Source organism: Sarcophilus harrisii, chromosome 4, assembly GCF_902635505.1.
Source record: "Sarcophilus harrisii chromosome 4, mSarHar1.11, whole genome shotgun sequence".
NCBI lineage: Eukaryota > Metazoa > Chordata > Mammalia > Dasyuromorphia > Dasyuridae > Sarcophilus > Sarcophilus harrisii.
The window spans coordinates 230438816-230462525 of record NC_045429.1 but is presented as its reverse complement, the minus strand read 5'-3'; positions in this window follow the sequence as shown (position 1 = coordinate 230462525).

The following is a 23710-nucleotide window of genomic DNA, read 5'->3' as shown; positions in this document are numbered from 1 at the left end:
ATAATATTGATACTTTTAAAAATAGTACTGCTGTTTCTGTCCATTTAATTTTGCAATATTTCATTTAAGTCTTCCCAGGGTTCTCTGAAAACATATCCTTTATTACATGCCAAAAAAAAAAAAAAAGTAGACCATGATCTTCTAGGCCATTTCCTAATTGATGGGCACTCTAAGATTCCCTTTCTTTGTTTCCCTGAAAAGAGTTAGAAATGTTTTTTTTTTTTTTTTAATTCTATATTAGTTTCTTTTGCAGTCTTTAATTTACCCTCCCACTACTTTTCAGTTCTTACTTCTGTTAACTTCTTAATTTTCTGTTGAGTGAAATATATTTCTGTACCTACTCCTGGGCTTATGTATTCTTCCCTTTTCGTGGTCAGTTCAGATGAGAGTGAGATGCAACCTTTCACTTTCATCACTTTCCTATTTATATAGATATCTACTGTGCATCCTGATTGTATGAAATAGTTTTCTCTAATAATTCTTTCTTCTCATCCAATATATTGTTCTTTTCTTTTCATATTAGTATTCTTTTTATATCAACACATAAGAGAACTATTCCCAAACTGTATCTAATTAGAATCCCTATTTGATCCTAGATGATGATAGGATCCAGAGAGATACACATATTATCTCCTTGTATTTGAATGTAAGCAGCTTGAACTTGTTTAGTTCTTGATGATTGTTTAATTATGTTTGCTGTTTTGTTCCATTTAACTTTTGTGTTTGAACTTCAGATTTACTATGCATCTCCTGTTTTGTTGTCAGGAACACTTGGAAATCTATATTGTGCAGACTTCTAAATCTTGCGCAATCCTGATTGTGTTTCTTCAGTACCTTAATTCTTGATTTTTGACTGTTTAATGTATTTCTTTTAACTTAGAATCTCTGAAATTTGACTATAATATTCCTTGGAACTTATGTTTGGAGATTTTCATCAGGGGATGGCTTGTGATTCCTGTCTATTTCCATTTTTACTCTCTAGTTCCGAAAGATCTGGGCAGTTTTCTTTTATGTTTTCTGGAAATATTATATCTAAACTCATTTTTTTTGCCATGATGTTCAGGAATCCAATGGTTATTTCATATCTTTTTCTCTGTTTTCTGGGTCAACATTTTGCTTGCTTACATTTTAATTATTTTTAAAAATTCATTTTTTTTTCAGTTTTGAATTTTCTTCTTTCTTTTCCTCTTTTGTCATTCCTCAAGAAGGCAGAAAAAATGTTAAAAAAAATATAGATTTATAAAAAAATGCATTAATAGCCAAGTCCAAAAGACCAAACAAAATAAAAAAAATAAAAGGAAAGAAAAGAAAGTCTGGTGAAATCTGTAATCTGAGTCCATAAACTTTCTATCTAAAAGTGAATATTTTATTTCATTATGCAGGCTTTGGAATTATGGTTGGTCATTGTATTGCATAGGCTTTAAGAATCTTTCAAAGTTGATTAATACTCCAATATTGGTGTTATTGCATCTCATCTGCTCTTCCCCCTGATTCTGCTCACTTCATTTTGCTTTAGTTCAGTTGAGTCTTCTCAAGTCTTTCTGAAAGCATCTTCTTCATCCCAATTTATAATCACTGAATTCCATTGCATTTCATATATCTTGTTTAGCCATTCCTCAACTTATGAATTTCTCTTAACTTCCCATTCTTTGCCAACACAAAAAAGAGTTACATTATATCATCTATAAAAAGTGACATGTTTATATAAAGCCTTCTCTTCCATCTTTGATCTCTTTGTAATCTAGATCTAATAGTAATATCACTATTTGAAGTTTAATAGCTGGTTTTTTTTTTTTTTTTTTTTTTTTTGGAAAGGCTATTGGAGTCAAGCAACTTGCACCGGGTGAAACAGCTAGGAAGTGTATAGTGTCTGAGATCATATTTGAACTCAGGTCTACCTGACTTCAAGGCTGGTGCTCTCCCCACTGGGCCACTTGCTGCTCCTTAACAGCTTTTTATTATTGTTGCAAAATATTAAATATTTTGAGCTTATCCATAATATTTTCATCTTTTTGCTTGCTTTTTGTTTTCTTTCTCATTTTTTCCCCTTTTGATTTGACTTTTCTTGTGCAGCATTGTGAAAATATGTATAGAAAAATTGCACATGTTCAACATATATTGGATTAATTGCTGTCTAGGAAAGAGAGATGAGGGAAGGAAGAGAGAAAATATTTGAAGTACAATGTTTTGCAATGGTGTATGTTGAAAACTATCTTTGCATATATTTTGAAAATACAAAGCTATTATTTAAAATATTTTGAGCTTATCTTGAAATATGATTTGAGATATTGATTTAGACTTACTTTCTGCTTGACTAAATTCCAGTTTTTATAGTAGGTTTTTTTTAAATTAAATATTGATCTCTTGTCTAAATAATGGGGGCCATTGGATTTTTGAAAGAGAAGTTTATTGTGCTTATTTGCCTCTATATGTTTTATACTTAATCTGTTTCAATGATCAAGCTTTCTAATTCTTACTAAGAATGAAATGTTTTGATGATTATATTTTTGAAGTATAGTTTTGAATTTAGTATTGCTAGGTCCCATTCCTTCCTTAAATTTAAAAAAAATAATAATTTCCTGGATATACTTAACCCATTGTTCTAGATATAAATTTTGCTATACTTTTTTCTAGCTATATAAAAAAATCTTTTGTTAGTTTTGTATATACTTTAATAGGCAAAATAATTTTGGTAATGGAGAATTGCAATTTCATTTATATTAGCTCAGCTTACCCATAAGAAGTCAATACATCTCCATTTATTTAGATGTGACTTCATGCAAAGAGTGGAATGGAAGGAGAAAATAAACATTTATTTAATACCTATTCTTTGCCAGATGTTTAACAATTATTTTTTCATTTGATCATTACATTAATCTTGAAAGGGAAGTGCTGTTATCCAAATTTTGTAGTTAAGAAATCCGAAACAAACAAAATGACTTGCCCAGGGTCATATAACTAGTAAATGCTTGAGGTCATTTTTGAATTTAGATCTTCCTGACTTGAGGACCTGTGCTCTATCTACAATACAACATAATCGTCTTTTTTTGTAATTTTGTTCAGATACTTCATGTGTGTCTTGGAAGGTAGGCTCTAAAGTATTTTATACTTGGAAGTTTTAAAAGAGTTGTTGTAAATGGAATTTATCTATCTTTTCCTGCTGAATTTTATTGGTAAGAAAGAGAAATTCTGATCATTTCTGTAGATTTACTTTACATACTGCTACTTTCCTGAAATTGTTTTGATTAGATTTTTAGTTGACTGACGGGTTCTCTAAATAAAGCATTATTATATCATCTGTAAGAAGTGATAGTTGTCCTTTCTCATTCCCCATGTTTACTCTTTCTATTTATTTGTCTTGTGTTATTGCTATAACCAGCACTTCTAGTAAAATACCAAAAAGTAATGGTGATAATAAACATCCTTATTTCTAGTTTATCCTTATTACATGTAATGGTAGGTCTTGTTTTAGATAGATAGCACTTGTCATTTTAAATAAAAAAACATTAATCCCCAAGCTTTCTACTATTTTTAACCAGCCCTGAATTCCCAGTATAAATTCATTCTGGTAATAGTTTATGGTCTTTGTGACATATATTTGCAGTCTCCTTGGTAATTTTTTTTAGGAATGTTGGTCTGTTATATTAACTCTGTGGTATTACTCTTTAGTTTAGAAATCAAGACCATTTTTGTATGATACAAGGGATTTGTTAGGGCCTTTCCTTTGCCTGTTTTTAAATAATTTATGATTGGAATTAATTTTCCTTTATAGGTCTAGTAAATTTATCCTAGGGATTTTGACCCCCATCCCCTTATGGCAGGATATTTATTGTTTGTTCAATTTCTTATACTACAAAATGATTATGTATTGCTTTTCCTAGTTTGCAAATTTGGAAAATGTATATTTTTACAAATACTCATATAATCAACTTAATTGGCATATAATTGAGCAAATAATTTTTTATATTTAATTTTTTATTCTTTATTGGTAGTAAATTGACTTTCCATTTGATAATGATTTATTATTTTTCTTTTTGAATTAAATCTTTGCATTTTATAAACACTTCTAATTTTATTTGTTAGGTCATTTTTTTAAACTTTCAAATTTATAAACCTTTTCTTTGATTTTTCAAGATTTTTATCGGGGCTTTTTAAAATTGTTGCTTTATTAGTTTGAATCTTTTGTTGCATACTCAATTTGTTAATTTTTTTTCTATTTTATTAATTAAAATGTTTAGAGATACAAATATTTTTCCAAGTACTCCTTTGCATCTCACAAATTTTGGTATATTGTCTCATTTTCATCATATGTTGATAAGAATTATTTATTATTTGTATGGGTTGTTTTTCACTTTTTTTATTATTTGTTCCATCTTTTAAAAATTTAGTTATTTAATTTATAGTTATTTTAAACAAATACTTCAATGATTGTTGAACAAAATATTATTGTATTATGGGCTATGAAATCTGTATTTAATATTATTTGTACTTGCTTGTGAGTTTTTAAAATCTTATTTTCTGGTCAGTTTTGGTGAAAGTTTCATACCCTGAAAAAAATAGATCTAATCCTTTATTTTTTAGTAAATATTCTTCAGGGATCTATCATATCTTATGTTTCTAAAATTTTATTAAGTTCTTTAATTTTTTTTCTTTATTTTTAATTAGATTTATGTAGAACTGATAAGGGTAAATTGAAGTTCCCTGCTACTATAGTTTTAGTAGCTATTGACTCCTTAAATCATTCAACTCTTTCCTTTAATAATTTTTATGCTATGCCATTTGGCATATGTATACATCTATACATATATGTGTGTTTTTATGCATATGTTTAAATTTGTTATTAATTCATTTGTGTATCATATATTTTAGCAAAGTATAACTTTTTCTTTTTACATCTTTACATTCTTTTGCTTTGTCTGACAGTGTCATTTTTAATTCTGACATTTTTTTTATTTCAATTGAAATAACTGTTTGCACCTTTCTGTTCCATGTTTCTTAGAAACAAAATATTGATGAATTCTGGTATCTAATGCATTATGCCATTATCTTCCATTTATGAGAGAATTCATACTTTCACACTTATAATGGTTATCAGAACCAGAAGAACATTGTAAAATAATAGTATTATTGTACAATGATGTACCATGAATGACTTAACTATTTCTAGCAACAACATGATCTGAGATAATTCTGAAAGCGTTTTGATGAAAATATCCTACCCATATTGGGAGAGGATTGATGAAGTTTTAATGCAGATCAAAGCATACATTTAAAAAATATTTTCTTTTTTTTTCTTTCTTTCTTTCTTCTTCTTTTTTTTTTTTTTTGTCTTTCACAAAAGGATTAATATGGAGATATATTTTTTCATGATAGCCCAAATATATTTTATATCAAATTTCTTGCTTTCTTAGTGAAAGGGGAGGAAAAGGGAAAGAATTTGGGACTCATAAAAAAAATTCCAAAAACATTTTTAAATATATTTGGGAAAACAAAATTTTTATTTTTGAAAAAAAAAAAAGTGACCAGTTAGAAGAGAACAAAGACCAAAAATCTCAAGCTTTATCTCTCCCCTTCAAAAGTTCAAAAATGAATTAATGTGCTATTCTGAATAATAATAATAATAATTTCCTTTGTCCTGATTAAGTAAACCTTTTGTTAAGTGATAGATGGATTAGATTAAGTCTATTTCTTTAGAGTTTGGTATGGAATCCTATGTCAAAAACTGTCTATTCTACAGTTCTATTTATTCTTCCTTGCTGTTTAGCTATTTTAAGTTATGTTCAACTGTTGTGACTCTGGGGCATTCTTGGCAAAGATACTGAAGCAGTTTATCATGTGATTCTCCAGCTCATTTAACAGATCAGGAAGCTGAGACAGAGTGAAGTGACTTGCCCAGGGTCACAAAACTCATAAATTGTCTAAGATGGATTTGAACTCAGTTTCTCCTGACTCCAGGGCCAGCACTCTATCCATTGAATCACCTAGTTCCCTTTCCACCTTATTCTTCCCTCCCATGGTCATTCCCTTCACTCGAGGATTCTTTCCCTTAATATTATTCACACTGACAGAGAAGAAAACACTAGTTCTACTACAAATATTCCTTCTCTTCCTCTGACAATTTAGTCATCCACTTTTAAAGGATTATGACTCTACTCTTCCAAGAAGGGAAATAGAGGAAGATAGAAAAGAGACATGAGTAGGAAGAATGAGGAAGAATGATCAGAAAAAATGAGAGAAAGCACTCACCTTCAGAGAGCATGCAATTTAATAAAGAAGTGACACATTATATGAAGATATAATGTTTTGCTTGCTTGTAAAATAATACTTGGAACCTTGGAACAAGAAGTAGGAGACTGATTAAAAATTAGTAAAAGCCACTTTGGTATGGATTTCTGTGATTGAGAGTGAGGTCCTCATTAAAGGAAGTATTAAATGGAATATTGTAGAGGGTATTCTTGTTAGGTTTTGGGTTGGATTAGATGAGCTTTGAGATCTCTTCCTAATCTGAGTTTATAATCTGTGGGAAAAGAATAACCAAAATCTTCATGATGGATATCTGTTGAGGAAGTACAAGTATTATTTCAATTTTGAAGAGATGGTAAACAAAAAGAAAATTGCACACACACACACACACACACGTCTATATATGGTACGCACATATAAATGTGATAAGAAGTCTGTGTAGGTATAAATCTTTCTGAGTTCATTTTTCATATATAAAAAATGTAAATAATACACGTACTTTCTTAACACATTGTTGTAAAGATAACTTTGTAAACTTTAAAGTACAATATAACTGTCCTTATTTTCCTAGGACATTGCTATAATAATGGTCCTCTCAGTGCTGCCCTTATCACAAGTAATAATCCACATCTTAACCTTCTTCAAAGGTTCACTCTCTTATAATCTTGCCATCACTGGATTTTAGGAGATTCCTAGCTAATCTCACAAAAGATTTCACTTTAGCTATGGCTTAAATGTTATCCATCCTAATATAGTTTGCTTTTTTTTTTAATAGCATCTTAGATGTTTAAATCCAAAAGAATCTGAGTTAGTATTATTGTAGATAAGGGAAATAGATATTTTAATACTCATTAAAAATACCACAAATAATTGATGACAAACAGCATGGCATAATAGAAAGATAGACATGTCAAAAGTGAAAATCTCATCTCAGATATTAGTTGGCAGCTCTTGGTCAAGTCTTTTAACATATCTGAAATTCTATTTATTTGTAAAATGGAGTTTATAGTAAAGCCTGAAGTACCTATATGAGAAATTCTGTGGGGTTTAAATAAGATAATGTATGCAAAAATACTTTGGGTAACAAAGTATTTTACAAATAGTAGTCACTATCAATGTTTTTATTGTTGCTATTTATACAACTGACCCATCTCACAATATTTAATTTCACTTGGAGAAGAGCAAATTTCTCAAAAATTTTATTTATTGGTTTGTTTATTTTTATATAGATTGTTTTATGAATCATGTTGAGAGAGAAAAATCAGAATAAAAGGGGAAAAAACATGGGAGAGGGGAAAAACAAACAAAAAAGAAGGGAACATAGCATGCATTGATTTACATTTAATCTCCATAATTATTTTTTTGGATGTAGATGACATTTTCTATCCAAAGTCTACTGGGATTGCCTTGCATTATTAACCCGCTGAGAAGAACCAAGTCTTTCATAATTGATCATTGCACATTTTTGTTGTTACTGTGAACAATGTATTCTTGGATCTGCTTGTTTCTTTCACCATCAATTCATGTAAATCTTTTCAAACCTTTCTAAAATCAGCTTGTTCATAATTTTTGCAGAAAAATAGCATTCCCTTATCTTCATATACCACAATTTAATCTGCCATTCCCCAACTGAAAAACATCTATCCATTTTCTAATTCTGTGCTTCCACAAAAAGAGCAGTTACAAATTTACATTTTTGGTTACAATTTTTCACATGTGTCCTTTCCCCTCTATGATTTCCTTAGTATACAGACATAGTTCCAGATTGCTCTTCAGAATAGGTTGGATCATTTCACAATTGCACCAATAACTTATTAGTGTCCTAGTTTTCCCTCAACTCCTTCAACATTCTTTATTATCTTTTCCTGTATTCTTAGCCAATCTGACAAGTGTGAAGTAATATTGTTTAATTTGTATTTCTCTAATCAGTAGAGATTTTTTTCCATATGGGTATAGATGGCTTTAATTTTGTCATCTAAAAGTTGTTTGTTCATATCCTTTGAACATTTATAAATTGGAGAATGACTCATATTCCAATAAATTTGATAGTTTTTTCTATATATTAGACATGAGACCTTTATCAGAAATACTGATTATAATTTTTTTCTCACCTTTGTATCTCCCTTTTAATCTTGTATTTGTTAGGTTTTTTGTGCAAACTCTTTTTAATTTAATGAAATTATTTCAAAATTTTGTATTTCATAATGTTTGCTAGTTCTTACTTGGTCCTAAATTTCTCCATTCTCCAAATATCTAATAGGTAAATCATCCCTTGCTCTTCTAATTTGCTTAAGATATCAGCCTTTATTCCCAAATGATGTACTCATTTTGACCTTATTTTGGTATGGGGTGTGAGATGTCATTCTATGCCAAGTTTCAGATACGTTATTTTCACAGTGTATTTGTTTTCACAGCAATTTTGTGAAATAGTGAGTTCTTATCCTAGAAGCTGGAGTTTGGGGGTTTATCAAATATAAAATTACTATAGGCATTAATTATTGTGTCATCTGTATCTAACCTATTCCAGTGTTCAACAATTCTATTTCTTAGCCAGTGCCAAATAATTTTGATAACTACTGCTTTGTATTAGAGTTTTAGGGCTGCTACTGCTAAGCCACCATCCTTTTTTTATTTCATTAATTAACCTGATATGCTTGACCTTTTTTTCTTCCAGATGAATTTTGTTATTTTTCTAGCTCTATAAATTAACTTTTGATACTTTGATTAGTGTGGCACTAACAAATAGACAAATTTAGGCCGAATTGTTATTTTTATTTTTTTATTACTCTTTTATTTATTTATTTACAATGCATATGCATGGGTAATATTTCCAACACTGAACCTTGCAAAACCTTTTGTCCCAAATTTTTCCCTCCTTACCCTTACTCTCTCCCCTAGATGGCAGGTAGTATAATACATGTTAAATGTGTTGAAATATATATTAAATCCAATATATGTATACATATTTATACAGTTATTTTGCTACACAAGAGAAATCATGTCAAGAAGGAAGCAAAAGAAAAACTGAGAAAGAAAACAAAATGCAAGCAAATAACAACAGCAAGAAAGAGAATACTATGTCTTTTTTCAAACTCTGTTCCCACGGTTCTCTCTCTGGGTGTAGATGACTCTCTTCATCACTGAAGAATTGAAACTGGTTTGAATCCTCTCATTGTTGAAGAGAGCTTCGTCCATAAGAATTGTATAGTCTTGTTGCCATGTATAATGATCTCCTGTGTCTGCTTATTTCACTTAGCATCAGTTCATGTAGACCTCTCTGAAATAATCCTGCTGGTCATTTCTTACAGAACAATAGTAAGGGAATGCTATTTTTAAAAATCCTATTATTGGTATTAACTGAGATGGCCTAATTTAGAAGAAAGCTAAACTTAAAAGCTAGAAATACCTGGATTCAAGTCCTGCCTGTTCCCCATGCTACTTATGTGAACATTGACAAGATGTTTGATTTCTCAGTGTTCCAGGAAACTCTAAAACAGAAGAATTGTTTATGTTCATTGGTGGAAAATCTCACAATAACAATAGTTGATAAAAACAAAGGAAATCACAGCAGTGAAAACCTCAGGGATTGTTTTTCCTCATTAAGTTATTTTCAATTTAGATTACTTTTAAATTGGTCTCTCCATTCTTCAAAAAATGGTGACACAAGTTGTTAGGAAACTTTATGGCGCCTTGCACGGACTCAGGAAGGATAATCTGGCATTGGATAGGTCATGATTTAGCACCCTACTAGCTGTGGAGATTGAGCTGCATTAAGAAACTGGAATTCAGAGAATGGGAGGATAAAGCATAAAGGGGAAGAGCATAGCATCAATCAGGAAAAATGGTTTACATTTTTATTTAATTAATATGTGGAACTTCCAGATGAAGAAATGTATGAAGAAACCTTTCTTGAAACTTGGTGTTAAAAATTAGGGGATCAAGGGGTAATTTTGGAGAAAGGAGGGATTTATGATCAAGGAAGAACTACAGAACATTATGAATGATAAAATGGACTATTTTGATCACATTAAATTAAAAATATTTTGCATAAAATCAACAGAAATGAAATTAAAAGGGAAGTAAAAATCTGGGACAAAATTTTTTCAGCCAGTATTTATGATGAAGATCTCATTTCTAAAATATATAAAGAATTGTGTCAAATTTCTAATAATACAAATCATTTCCCAATTGATAAATACACAAAGGATGTGCACAGACAATTTTTACTTGACAAAAATAAAGCCATCTATAGTCATATGAAAAATGCTCTAAATCAGCATTCATTAAAGAAATTCCTATCTAAACAACTATGAGGTACTACACCACACTTATCAGATTGGCTAAGATGGTAGGCAAAGATAATGATAAATGTCAGAGGGGATGTGAGAAAACTGAGAAACTAATGCATTGTTGGTAGAGTTGTGAAATGATTCAACCATTCTGGAGAGCTCTCTTGAGTTATGGGCTGTACATATCCTTTGACTCAGAATGCTACAACTAGGTCTGTATGCCAAGGACATCATAAAAGAAGGAAAAGGATCCTGGCTATCTAAGTTGTGAGACATGTAAATAATGGAATATTATTGTAGTACAAAAAGTGATGAATAAGTTGATTTTATAAAGGCCTGGAAAAATTTACACAAACTGATGCTAGCAAAACAAGCAAAATTAGGAATACATAATGCAACAACAAGAATGTGCAATGGGCAACTATGAAAGACATGGTTATTTTTAGTGGTTCAGTGATCCAAGGCGATCCCAATAGACATTGAATAAAAAATTCCATTTGCCTCCAGACAAAGAACTATTGAACTTAAATGTAAATCAATACATACTATGTTCCCTTCTTTCTATTGTTTTTTTACCCTTCTCCCAGAATTTTTCACTTTTGCTCTGATTTTTCTCTCCCAACATGATTCATAAAGCAATGTGTATTTTCTTTTTTTTATTATAGCTTTTTATTTACAAGATATATGCATTGACAATTGCAAGACCTTTTGTTCCAACTTTTCCCCTCCTTCCCCCCACCCTCTCCTCCAAATGGCAGGTTGAACAGTACATGTTATATATTTTAAAGTATAAATTAAGTACAACATATGTATACATGTCCAAACTTATTTTGCTGTACAAAAAACAATCGGATTTTGAAATAGTGCACAATTAGCCTGTGAAGGAAATAAAAAACGCAGGCTGACAAAAATGGAGAGATTGAGAATTCTATATAGTACTGTTCATAGTCATCTCCCAGAGTTCTTTTGCTGGGTGTAGCTGGTTCAATTCATTACTGCTCTATTGGAACTGATTTGGTTCATCTCGTTGAAAATGGCCACATCCATTAGAACTGATCATTATACAGTATTGTTGTTGAAATATATAATGATTTGCTGGTCCTGCTCATTTCACTCAGCATCAGTTCATGTAAGTCTCTCCAGGCCTTTCTGAAATTATCCTGTTGGTCATTTCTTACAGAATAATAATATTCCATAATATTCATATACCACAATTTATTCAGCCATTCTCCAATTGATGGGCATCCACTCAGTTTCCAGTATCTGGCCCCTACAAAGAGGGCTGCCACAAACATTCCTGCACATACAGGTCTATTTCCCTTCTTCAAAATCTCTTTGGGATATAAGCCCAGTAGTAACACTGCTGGATCAAAGGGGACAGTTTGATAAATTTTTGAGCATAGTTGCAAATTGCTCTCCAGAATGGCTGGATGTATTCACAATTCCATCAACAATGTATCAGTGTGCCTGTTTTCCCATATGCCCTCCAACAGTCACATTATCTTTCCCTGTCATTCTAGCCAATCTGACAAGTGTGTAGTGGTATCTCAGAGTTGCCTTAATTTTCGTTTCTCTGATTAATAATGACTTGGAGCATCTTTTCATATGGCTAGAAATAGTTTCAATTTCTTCATCTGAGAAGTATCTGTTCATATCCTTTGACCATTTCTCAATTGGAGAATGGCTTGATTTCTTATAAATTAGAGTCAATTCTCTATATATTTTAGAAATGAGGCCTTTATCAAAACCTTTAACCTAGGTCATGAAACCATTTTGACCGTATCTTGGTGTACGGTGTTAAGTGTGGGTCACTGCCTACTTTGTGCTATACTAATTTCCAATTTTCCCAGCAATTTTTATCAAACAGTGAGTTCTTATCCCAAAAATTGGGTCTTTGAGTTTGTCAAACACTAGATTATTAAAGTTATTGACTGTTTTGTCCTTTGAACCGAACCTATTCCAATGATCAACTAGTCTATTTCTTAGCCAATACCAAATAGTTTTGGTAACTGCTGCTTTATAATATCATTTTAGATCTGGTACAGCTAGGCCACTTCCATCTGATTTTTTTTTTCATTAATTCCCTTGAAATTCTTGATCTTTTGTTTTTTTTTCTAGGTCATTATTTTGTTATTTTTTCTAGGTCATTAAAATAGTTTTTTTGTGAGTCTGATTGGTATAGCACTAAATAAATAGATTAGTTTAGGTAGTATTTTCATCTTTATTATATTTGCTCACCCTATCCAAGTGCATTTAACATTTTTTCTAATTGGTTAGATCTGACTTTATTTGTGTGGAAAGTGTATTGTAGTTTTGCTCATATAGTTTCTGATTTTCCCTTGGCAGATAGATTCCTAAATATTTTATATTATTGGTAGTTACTTTAAATGGAATTTCTCTTTGTAACTCTAACAGTTGGATTTTGTTAATGATGTATAAGAAGGCTGATGACTTATGTAGGTTTATTTTGTATCCTGAAACTTTGCTAAAGGTGTGGATTATTTCTAATAGCTTTTTAGTAGAATCTCTGGGATTCTCTAAGTATACCATCATATCATCAGCAAAGAGTGATAATTTGGTTTCCTCATTACCTACTCTAATTCCTTTAATCTATTTCTCAACTCTTATTGCCAAAGCTAGCATTGCTAATACAATAGTGAATAGTAACGGTGATAGTGGGCAAACTTTTTTCACTCCTGATCTTATTGGGAATGGTTATAATTTATCCCCATTACATATGATGCTTAGTGATGGTTTTAAATAGATGCTATTGATTATTTTAAGGAAAAGTCCATATATTCCTACACTCTCAAGTATTTTTAATAGGAATGGATGTTGGATTTTATCAAATGCTTTCTGTGCATGTATTGAGATGATCATATGGTTTTTGTTAATTTGGTTATTAATATGGCCAATTATCCTGATAGTTTTCCTAATATTGAATCAGTCCTGCATTCCTGGTATAAATCCTACTTGATCATGGTGTATTATCCTGGGCATGATTCTCTGTAATCTTTTTGCTAATATCTTAAGATTTTAGCATCAATATTGATTAGGGAGATTGGTCTATAATTTTCTTTCTTTGTTTTCAACCTACCTGCTTTAGGTATCAGTACCATGTCTGTGTCATAAAAGGAATTTCGAAGGACTCCTTCATTCCCTATTTTATCAAATAATTTATATAGCAATGGGGCCAATTGTTTTTTAAATGTTTGGTAGAATTCACATGTAAATCCATCTAGTCCTGGGAATTTTTCTTAGGGAATTGATTAATAGCTTGTTCTATTTCTTTTTCTGAAATGGGACTATTTAAGCTATTTATTTCCTCCTTGTTAATCTGAGAAGCCTATATTTTTGGAGACAGTCATCCATTTCACTTAGCTTATCAAATTTATTGGCATAAAATTGGGCAAAGTATTGGCCTTATTATTTCTCTAATTTCCTCTTCATTGGTGGAAAGTTTTCCCTTTTCCATTTTTAAGACTAATAATTTCATTTTCCTCTTTCCTTTTTCTAATCAGATTTACCAAAGGTTTATCTATTTTATTGTTTTTTTTCATAAAACCAACTCTTAGTTTTATTTATTAGTTCAATAGTTTTTTTTTTACTTTCAATATTATTAATTTCTCCTTTTAATTTTAGAATTTCAAGTTTAGTATTTGGTTGAGGGGGGGGGGTTCTAGTCTTGTTCTAGCTTTGTAAATTGCAAGCCCAAATCACTGATCTTCTCTTTCTCTATTTTATTCAAGTAAGCTTCTAAAGATATAGAATTTCTGGAACAAGAGGTTTGGCAATTGTTAATGCTGTAAAGTTACCCATGCATATAACCTGTAAATAAAATGCTATTAAATAAAAAAAAGAATATTATATAAAAAAATAAAATTCTACCATTAGAAATGCATTTCTTTAAGTTAAAAAAAAAGATATAAAATTTCCCTTTATTACTGCTTTGGCTGCATCCCACAAATTTTGGTATGATGTCTCATCATTGTCATTATCTTGAGTGAAATTATTAATTGTGTTTGTAATTTACTTTTTCACCCAATCATTCTTTAAGATGAGATTATTTAATTTTCAATTAATTTTTGGTCTATTTATTCCTAATTTTTTGTTGAATGTAGTTTTTATTGCATTGTGATCTGAAAAGAAAGCATTTACTATTTCTGCCTTCCTGCATTTAACTTTGAGGTCTTTATGTCCTAATATATGGTCAATTTTTGTTTAGTTCCATGAACTGCTGAGAAGAAAGTATATTCCTTTCTGTCACCATTCAGTTTTCTCCAAAGATCTATCATATCTAATTTTTCTAATATTCTATTTACCTCTTTAACTTCTTTCTTATTTGTTTTGTAGTTTGATTTATCTAATTCTGAGAGAGCAAGGTTGAGATCTCCCATTATTATAGTTTTGCTGTCTATTTCTTTTTGCAATTCTCTTCTCCTTTAGGAAGTTAGATGTTATACTACTTGGTGCATATATATTTAGTATTAATATTGCTTCATTGTCTATGCTACCGTTTAGCAAGATATAGTTTCCTTCCTTATCTCTTTCAATTAGATCAATTTTGCTTTTGCTTGATCTGAGATAAGGATGGCTACCCCTGCTTTTTTTACTTCACCTGAAGCATAATAGATGCTGCTCCAGGCTTTTAGCTTTACTGTTTGTGTATCTCCCTGCTTTAAATGTGTTTATTGTAAACAACATATTGTAGGGTTCTGACTTTTGATCCAGTCTGCTATCTGCCTCTACTTTATGGAAGAGTTCAGCCCATTCACATTTACAGTTAAAATTACTAATTCTATATTTCTTGCCATCTTATTATCCCCAGATTATGCTTTTCTTTTTCTTGCCCCACCTTATGCTCTTTCCTTGTATTAAACTTATGGACCCTACTTATGTCATGCTGCTCTCCTTCTTTATGATTCCTCCCTCCCCCACCTTTGAATCTCTTCCCCTTTCTTGTACCCTTCCTTTATTACTCTTTTCCTTTTCCTTTTTCCTGTCCCTCTTTTTAATGAGGTGAGAGAAGATTCTCTTTAAAACATATATATCAATTAATTTCTCTTTGAGCCAACTCTGATGAGAGTAAGATTCACACAATGTTCCTCTCCCACTTTAAATTCTCTCAGATATAATAGGTTTCCTTTGCCTCTTTGTGGGATGTTGTTTCCCTCTTTTTATCTCCCCTTTCCCCTTTTTCTGACATAATCCCCTTTCCATTTCTACTTCCCTTTTTATGTTATATCAGTAAAATCAAATTATACATGTAATATTTATATATATCTACAACAGAAATACAGTTCTCAAGAGTTACTTTTACCTTTTTATGTTTCTCTTGAATCCTATGGTTGGATATCAAATTTTTTGTTTAGATCTGCTTTTTTCCTTAGAAACAATTGGAATTCATCAGTTTCATTAAATGTCCATCTTATTCCATGGAAGAAAATGCTCAGCTTGGCTGGGTAGTTTATTTCTGGCTGCATTTCAAGTTCTTTTGCCTTTTGGCTTATCAGATTCCAGGCCCTTCAATCCTTTAATGTTGAGGCAGCCAACCTCAGTATTTGAAATGCTTTTTTCTGGCTCCTTGTAATATTTTTTCCTTAGTCTGATAGTTCTGAAATTGGCCACCATATTCCTTGTAGTTTTTATTTTAGGGTCTTTTTCAGAAGGTGTTTGATGAATTCTTTTAATGCCTATTTTACCTTCTGATTCTATTACGTCTGGGCAGTTTTTTGATGATTTCCTGTAAAATGGTATCTAGGCTGGTTTTTTTCATCATAATTTTCGGAAAGTAAAATAATCCTCAAATAATCTCTCCTAGATCTATTTTCCAGGTCTGTCATTTTCCCAAGTCGATATTTAACGTTTTTTCAAATTTTTCATTTTTTGGGGTTTTGTTTGACTGATTCTTGATGTCTCAATGAATCATTCATTTCTATTTGTTCAGTTTTGATTTTTAATGAGTTACTTTCTTCATTAGCTTTTTAAACTTCTTTTTTATATGTCCAATTGAGTTTTTAAATGAGTTGTTTTGCTCTTTGGAATTTTTTTCCCATTTCACTAAATTTTTTTATATTGTATTATTTTCTTTTTCCAATTCACAAATCCTACTTTCTTGGGAATTCTTTATCTTTTCCAATTCACAAATCCTACTTTCCTGGGATTTCTTTACCTTGTCCAATTCACAAATTCTGTTTCCCTGCACTTCCTGGAAATTCTTTACCTTTTTCAATTCCCATTTCAGGAAGTTGTTACTCTCTTGCATAGCTTATCTTTCCTTTCCCCATTTTTCTCCTAAGTCTCTTTTAAGATTTTTAATAGTCTCTTCTGGGAGAGTGTTATGTGATGGGGACCAGATAACATTCTGCTTTGGGATACTGTCTGGAGACTGTTTGCTATTAGTCTCCTTGGGGTTGAAAACCTGTTCTCTTTCTGTATAAAAGCTGTCGATAGTCCCTTTGATTTTTTTACTCATTTTTTAAAATCTGTAGGGTCTGTCTTCAGGGCTAGGAGGTTACCAGTTTCCTCTGCAAAGCAGGGATAGGTATATGGACAGAAGTTGTCTTGTAAATGGGGTGCAAAGAGCAGTGAGGTTCAGGAGTGCTTTGGGGAAAAGTTCCCCATTGGAAGTGATTCAGACTGGTTAGCACAGCCTAAGCTGTGGAAGTGCCCAGCAAAGAACCCCACTGTGTGGATTAGCGACTGCCCTGGGGCTAGAGGCTGAGCAGTGAAAGTGTCACTGCTTCAGGCCAAAGTCCATTGTGCGGCTGTGGGTATTAGCAGCTCGCCAGAGAATAGCCCCACACAGACTGGAAGTGTCTCTGCCCAGGGAAGCACAATCATGCTGCGAAGTTCTATTGCCCCAGGCCCACCCCCCCACTGTGCAGATTAGAAGCTGCCTGGGCTATGCTCACCTGCCATGCAGATTTGTAACTACCTCAAACAAAAGCCCCGTTCTGCAGAATGTGACTGCAGAGTTGTGTTATGGTCTGCGCTGAGTCAAGCACTTCCAGTTTTGGGTGGATATAGCCAGAACCTTTTAGATTCTGGTTTTTTTTAGAGTACCCTCTACTTTTGGCTTTAATTTCTCTGCTGGTCTACTGCTTTGCAACCAAGGCATAGCGATCAGCCTATGCCAGAGTTGCCTCTGTAAATTTTCTAACCACAGAGTCCACTCTTTCCCCCGGTCTGCTCCATTTGCTAGCCTCTCCTATTTACCTGCTTGTGCTGATCTGCTCTGCCCCCTCAGGACAAACCTTCTCTGGCAAACTTCCAGATCATCTTTGGCTGGTTGCACTTCCAATCTTCGTGAATTTTACCAGTCAAGAGCCACTTTTGAGGCTGAATTTAATAATTGGTCATGAGGGCACGAGAGGAGCTTAGAAAGCCACGTGTGCCTTCTCCTCCATTTTGGCTCCACCCTGCAATGTGTATTTTCAAAATAAAATAAAATGAAGACATGGATGCAGAAAAAGAAGAAACTTAGAATTGAGATCTTCAATGACGTGCCCACTTTTATATGATCTGTATTTTAAGACATAATAATTAAAATTGAATTGAAAGGTAGGAGTTTAAATCATACCTCTAACCCAAGCTATATCACTCCATGCAAGTCATTTCATTTCTAGAGTCCTCACCATTTATAAAAAAGAGGTTAATAGTATCTATTTCATAAGTTTTTTGTTTAAACCAAACCAAATAAATGTTTTCAGTTGTTTTAATGATGCCTGATTCTTTGTGACACCATTTTTGCTTTTCTTGGCAAAAGTACTGTAGTTTGCCATTTTCTTTTCTAGCTCATTTTGTATATAAGGAACTGAGGCAAACAGGGTTAAGTGACATACCCAGGTCACACAACTAGAAAGTGTCTAAGGCTCCAGGCCTAGCACTCTACCCATTACATCACCTAATTCCTCCAAGCAGATTTTGTTCCTCAGTTGTTTTTGGCTGTTTGACTCTTAGTGACCCAATTTAGGATTTTCTAGGCAATGATGGGGCAAACACAGGGTTAAAAACTTGTCCATATTCACACATTTAATTTGTTCCTGAACCTGGATTTGAAGCCAGGTTTTTCTGAGCCCAATATATGATGCTTAATTCACTGTCATTTAGGTGCCCAAACCAGATAATACATATATATATATATATATATATATATATAATAATAATAATTTTAAAACCATTAATTGTTGTTATTGTTGTTGCTATTGCTATAGGATACTATCCATTAGGCAGATTATTAAAATGCCTCATGTCTTCCTTCAGCTAAATATAAAAATATATTGACCAATGTTGATAATTTATTATGATCAGTAATTCCCTCTGATGTTCATTCTTGGCTATTGCCATCCTTAACAATGAGGCAAAGTATATTTTGTCTGTATTAATTCTTTACAAAGGACAAAGTAACGATCAAGTGAGCCAAGTACCTGTGCTAGGTAATAATTCACTTTGATGGCTCATGGAACTTAATGGCCTGCAAAAAACATCATTTATATCAAAGGCTTGGCTAAAAGTCCACCCTTTCTAACCTTGTCAAGTGTGACTTTCAATGAAAATTTCTCTTTAGGACTACTGAGGGAGAAAGTAAATAGGTTCAAAAAGCCCTTTTTGTAGTGGCAAGAAATGACCTTATTCTACAATGTTTCATTCTCAAATATGGTCTTTTTTCTAAAAAAAAGAAGTGAGGTATCAAAGGAGTAAAAACACTCACTAGACTTAGATAAGAAAACCTGATTATAAGTTATGGCTCCTTTACTAACTAGCTTTGTAACTCTAAGCAAATGCTTTAGCTTATAGACACTCCTATTTCCTGTTACAAAATGAGGAATAATATTTGTGAATACCCTGTAAGTATTATGAATGTATTGTATTTTTTTCATAAACCTTAAACATAACAGAAATATGTTACTATTTTGAAATTTTTCATGGCAGTACTTCCTCTACCAATGATTGAAAATAAGTGTACATACCCAGTTCAAAATATTGACAATAAAAGTCTCAACAACTCTGTTTTCAAGGTGACATTATTCTGATGATAAGCTAGACCCAATATCTCTTTAAAGCCTGTGGAAAGATTGTAATCTTCCTTCAGTGTCTGCAATACTCTCTGTAAGCAAGGGTTTGTGGAATTTATTCAGCAAATTTCTTTCTCTGCCAATAGTTTCCACTAAATCATCTGATAATTTCTCACAGAACTGAGTTTCTTCTTTTATTTGAACTTGAACAGTGTCAGTGCTTCCTGTCTCTTCTAGATTAGTACATCCAGTGCTCAACTTTGATCACACTAGCTTAGGGCACAAAATGCTTCAAAAAAAATACTATTACTAAGCTCGGTATTGAAAATTTTCTATAATCTGATTTTAACATATCCTTCTAGTTTTATATCAATTTCCTACTTTCATTGCTTTGTAGCAAGAATTATGATAGGTCATAGTAATATAAAAACTTAGCAATCAATAAAAAGTCCTTGCTCACAATGAACTTAAATTATATCAAAGGAGATGCCAAAGTTATATATAAGTGTATATTGTGCCAATAAATACAAAGTATTTACATGTTAGGTATTTTAATGAAGGCATTAGCATTTGACAGGGTCCAGAAAATTTTTACATGTACTTGAGTTACAACTTGACAGAGGGGGATTCTTTAAGAAGAGGGTGATAAAGGAGGGTATTCTAAGTTTAGTAGAGAAATGATGAGACGACATGTAGATGCAGATCTATGGAGAAGAAAGGAATTTGTGTCCAAAGAAGACTTGGAACTCATAATTGAACACCAGATAGATAATTTTGATTATATTAAATTAAAAATGTTTTGTAGAAACAAAATTAATGCAGACAAGTTCAGAAGGGAAACAACTTGGCAAATCATTTTCACATTTAAGGGTTCTGATAAAGGCCTCATTTCTAAAAAGTATAGAGAATTGACTCAAATATATAATAATTCAAGCCATTCTCCAATTGATTAATGGTCAAAGGATACAGACAAACAATTTTCAGATGAAGAAACTAAAACTATTTCTAATCATACATAAGTGCTCCAAATCACTATTGATAAGAGAAATGCAAATTAAGACAATTCTGAGATTGAACTACACACCTCTCAGATTGGCTAAGATGACAGGAAAAGATAATGACAAATATTGGAGGGGAATGTGGGAAAAGTGGGTCACTAATACATTGTTGGTGGATTTATGAATGGATCCGGCCTTTCTGGAGAGCATTTTGGAACTATGTTCAAAAAATTATCAAAGGAAGCATACCCTTTGACCCAGCAGTCTTTCTATTGGGCCTATATTCCAATGAAATCTTAAAGGAATCAAAGGGACCCACATGTGCAAAAATGTTTGTTGCAGCCCTTTTTATAGTGGCAAGAAATGAAACTGAGTGGATGCCCATCAGTTGGAAAATGGTTGAATAAGTTATGGTATGAATGTTATGGAATATTATTGTTCTATAAGAAATGACCAGGAGAATGATTTTAGAGAGGCCTGGAGAAACATACATGAACTGATACTAAGTGAAATTAGCAGAACCAGCTACATCAACATCAGTATTCAGCAACATCAATATTATACTACAATCAATTCTGATGAACAAGATTCTTTCCAAAAATAAGATGACTAATGCCAGTTCCAATGATCTTCTGATGAAGAGAGCCATCTACACCCAGAGAGAGGACTGTGGGAACTGAATATGGATTGCAATATAACATTTTCACTCTTTTTGTTGTTGTTTATTTGCATTTTGTTTTCTTACTCATTTACTTTCTTTTTTGATCTGATTTTTTTATACAGCAAGAGTATTGTATAAATATGTTCATACATATTGGATTTAACATATATTTCAACATGTTTAGCATATATTGGATTGCTTGCCATTTAGTGAGGGAGGTGGAGGGGAAGAGGAGAAACTCTGAAACATAAGTTTATGCAAGGGTCAATGTTGTCAAATTATCCATGCATATGTTTTGAAAATAAAAAAGTTTAAAAAAAAGAAAAGGCATGGAAATGGACATCTGAAGGAGAGAAAGAAGGTCTGTATGGCTAATAAGCAATCATTTACAATAAAAATAGAAGATTGTATTTAGACTAGGTTATGAAGAACTTCAAAACTAAGCAAAGAAGTTTATATTTGATTATCAAGGCAAAAGGAAGCCTCTGAAATTTGAGGAGTAAAGTGGTCAGATCAAGTCTTAAGAAAAAAAAAAAAAAAAACAAGTGTTGTGAATGGACTGAAGGGAGGAGAGATCTGGCAAGTGAAACAATAAAGAAGCTGTTGTATATAGTGAGAGAGGTAATAAGGGTTTGATTTTGGATGGTAGCTGATTGAGTAGAGGAAAACTCAAATGGAAGATATGTTATAAAAATAAAAATGATAAGAATTGGAAACTGATTAGAAATACAAGGTGATAGACATACAAATACAATCTTGAGGATAATGCCAAATTTATGAACCTGAAATACTGGAAGTATGTTTATATTTTTGACAAAAATTGGAAAGTTTTGATAAAGGGTTAGTATTGGAGAAAAGATAACATGCTTTGTACATGGTGAGTTTAAAAATTCTCTTGAATATCTAGTTTGAAATATTTCATAGGTAACTCATGATATTTAATTTCAAAAATTTAGTAGACAGACTGGGTCTGGATACATAGATGTTGGAATTACCTATATTGACATGATAATTAAAACCTTGGAAACTGACAAAATCCTACAGAAAAAATTTATATAGAGAAAGATGAGTACTCTAGGGCAGAACTTTAGGAACATACACATATAAAATATATGAAATTGTCTAGAAAAGAACCAGGAGAGACTGGGGTTATGAAAGGCCAGAGAGGGGATAATAATTAATGAGAGAGTGATCAACAATAAGAATAAGATAGAGCAGATAGGTTAAAAAGGATAAAGTTTGAAAAAGAAAAGATACAGAGAGAAAATAACATAGTCCATGTAAACTGGACTGTTCACTATTACTAGAAACCTCTTTTTTTTTTTTTTTTTTTTTTTTTTTTTTTTTTTTTTTTTTTTTGCTTTGGATACAATGGAACTTTGGAATGGAACTGGAGCCAAAGATTTGACTTCAACAAGTCTGAATCTGACTTCAAATACCAGCTTTATGACATGATTTAGAACAAGTAATTTTACTCCTGTGAGTTTCATTTGTAAGATAAAGGATTTGGAGTAGAAATTGAATGACTGAAATGAGTTAACTAAATGAATGAAAAGAACATTTACTAAACATTTATTATGTGCCAAATACTATATTAGGTGTTTCTTATAAAAATTCAAAAATGGAGATTTTTATTGTCATTAAAGATCTTACATTCCAATAGGGAAGACAATACAAATTGGTCAATTAGAGTCAGGGAAGGAATTTGTAAAGTTACAGAGATGGTGAGTGAAAACACAAATTACTTCCAGGGGTGGAGCCAAGATGGTGGAAGGAAGCCAGGAAGCTGTTTAAGCTCTCCCACTTTCCTTCCAAAATCACATGAAACTAGCAACTGTAAAACACTTCTCACACAAATAAAGTCAGGTCTAAACAATTGAAAAAATACCAATTGCTCATGGGTAGGCTGCACTAATATAAGAAAAATGACAATTCTGTGTAAAATGATCAACTTAGTGCATACCAAACTGCCAAAAATTATTTTAGAGAGAGCTAGAAAAATTTTTTAAAAAATCATCTGGAAGATCATAAAGGGCAAGAATCTCAAGTGAATCAATGAAAAAATAAAAAGGATTGAAGCTTAGCAGTAAGTAATCGAAAACTATAGTAAGCAGACTTAAACTCTATTATAAAACAGAAGTCACCAAAACCATTTGGTACTAGCTAAGAAATAGAGCAGTGAATCAGTGGAATAGATTAGATACACATGACACAATAATCAAGACCTATAGTAATCTAGTATATGATAAACCCCCAAATTCCAGCTTCTAGGATAAGAACTCACTATTTCAAAAAAAAAATAACTGGGAAAACTGGAAAATAATATGTCAGAAACACAGAATACATCTACACCTCATACCCTATAACTAATAAGATCAAAATGGATTCATGATTGTGAAAAGAGTGATACCATTAGCAAATTAGAAGAGTAAGAGCAAGGAAGAAATTTAGCAAATTAGCAAAGAAGAAGTAAAGAACATTATGAAATGCAAAATGGAGAGC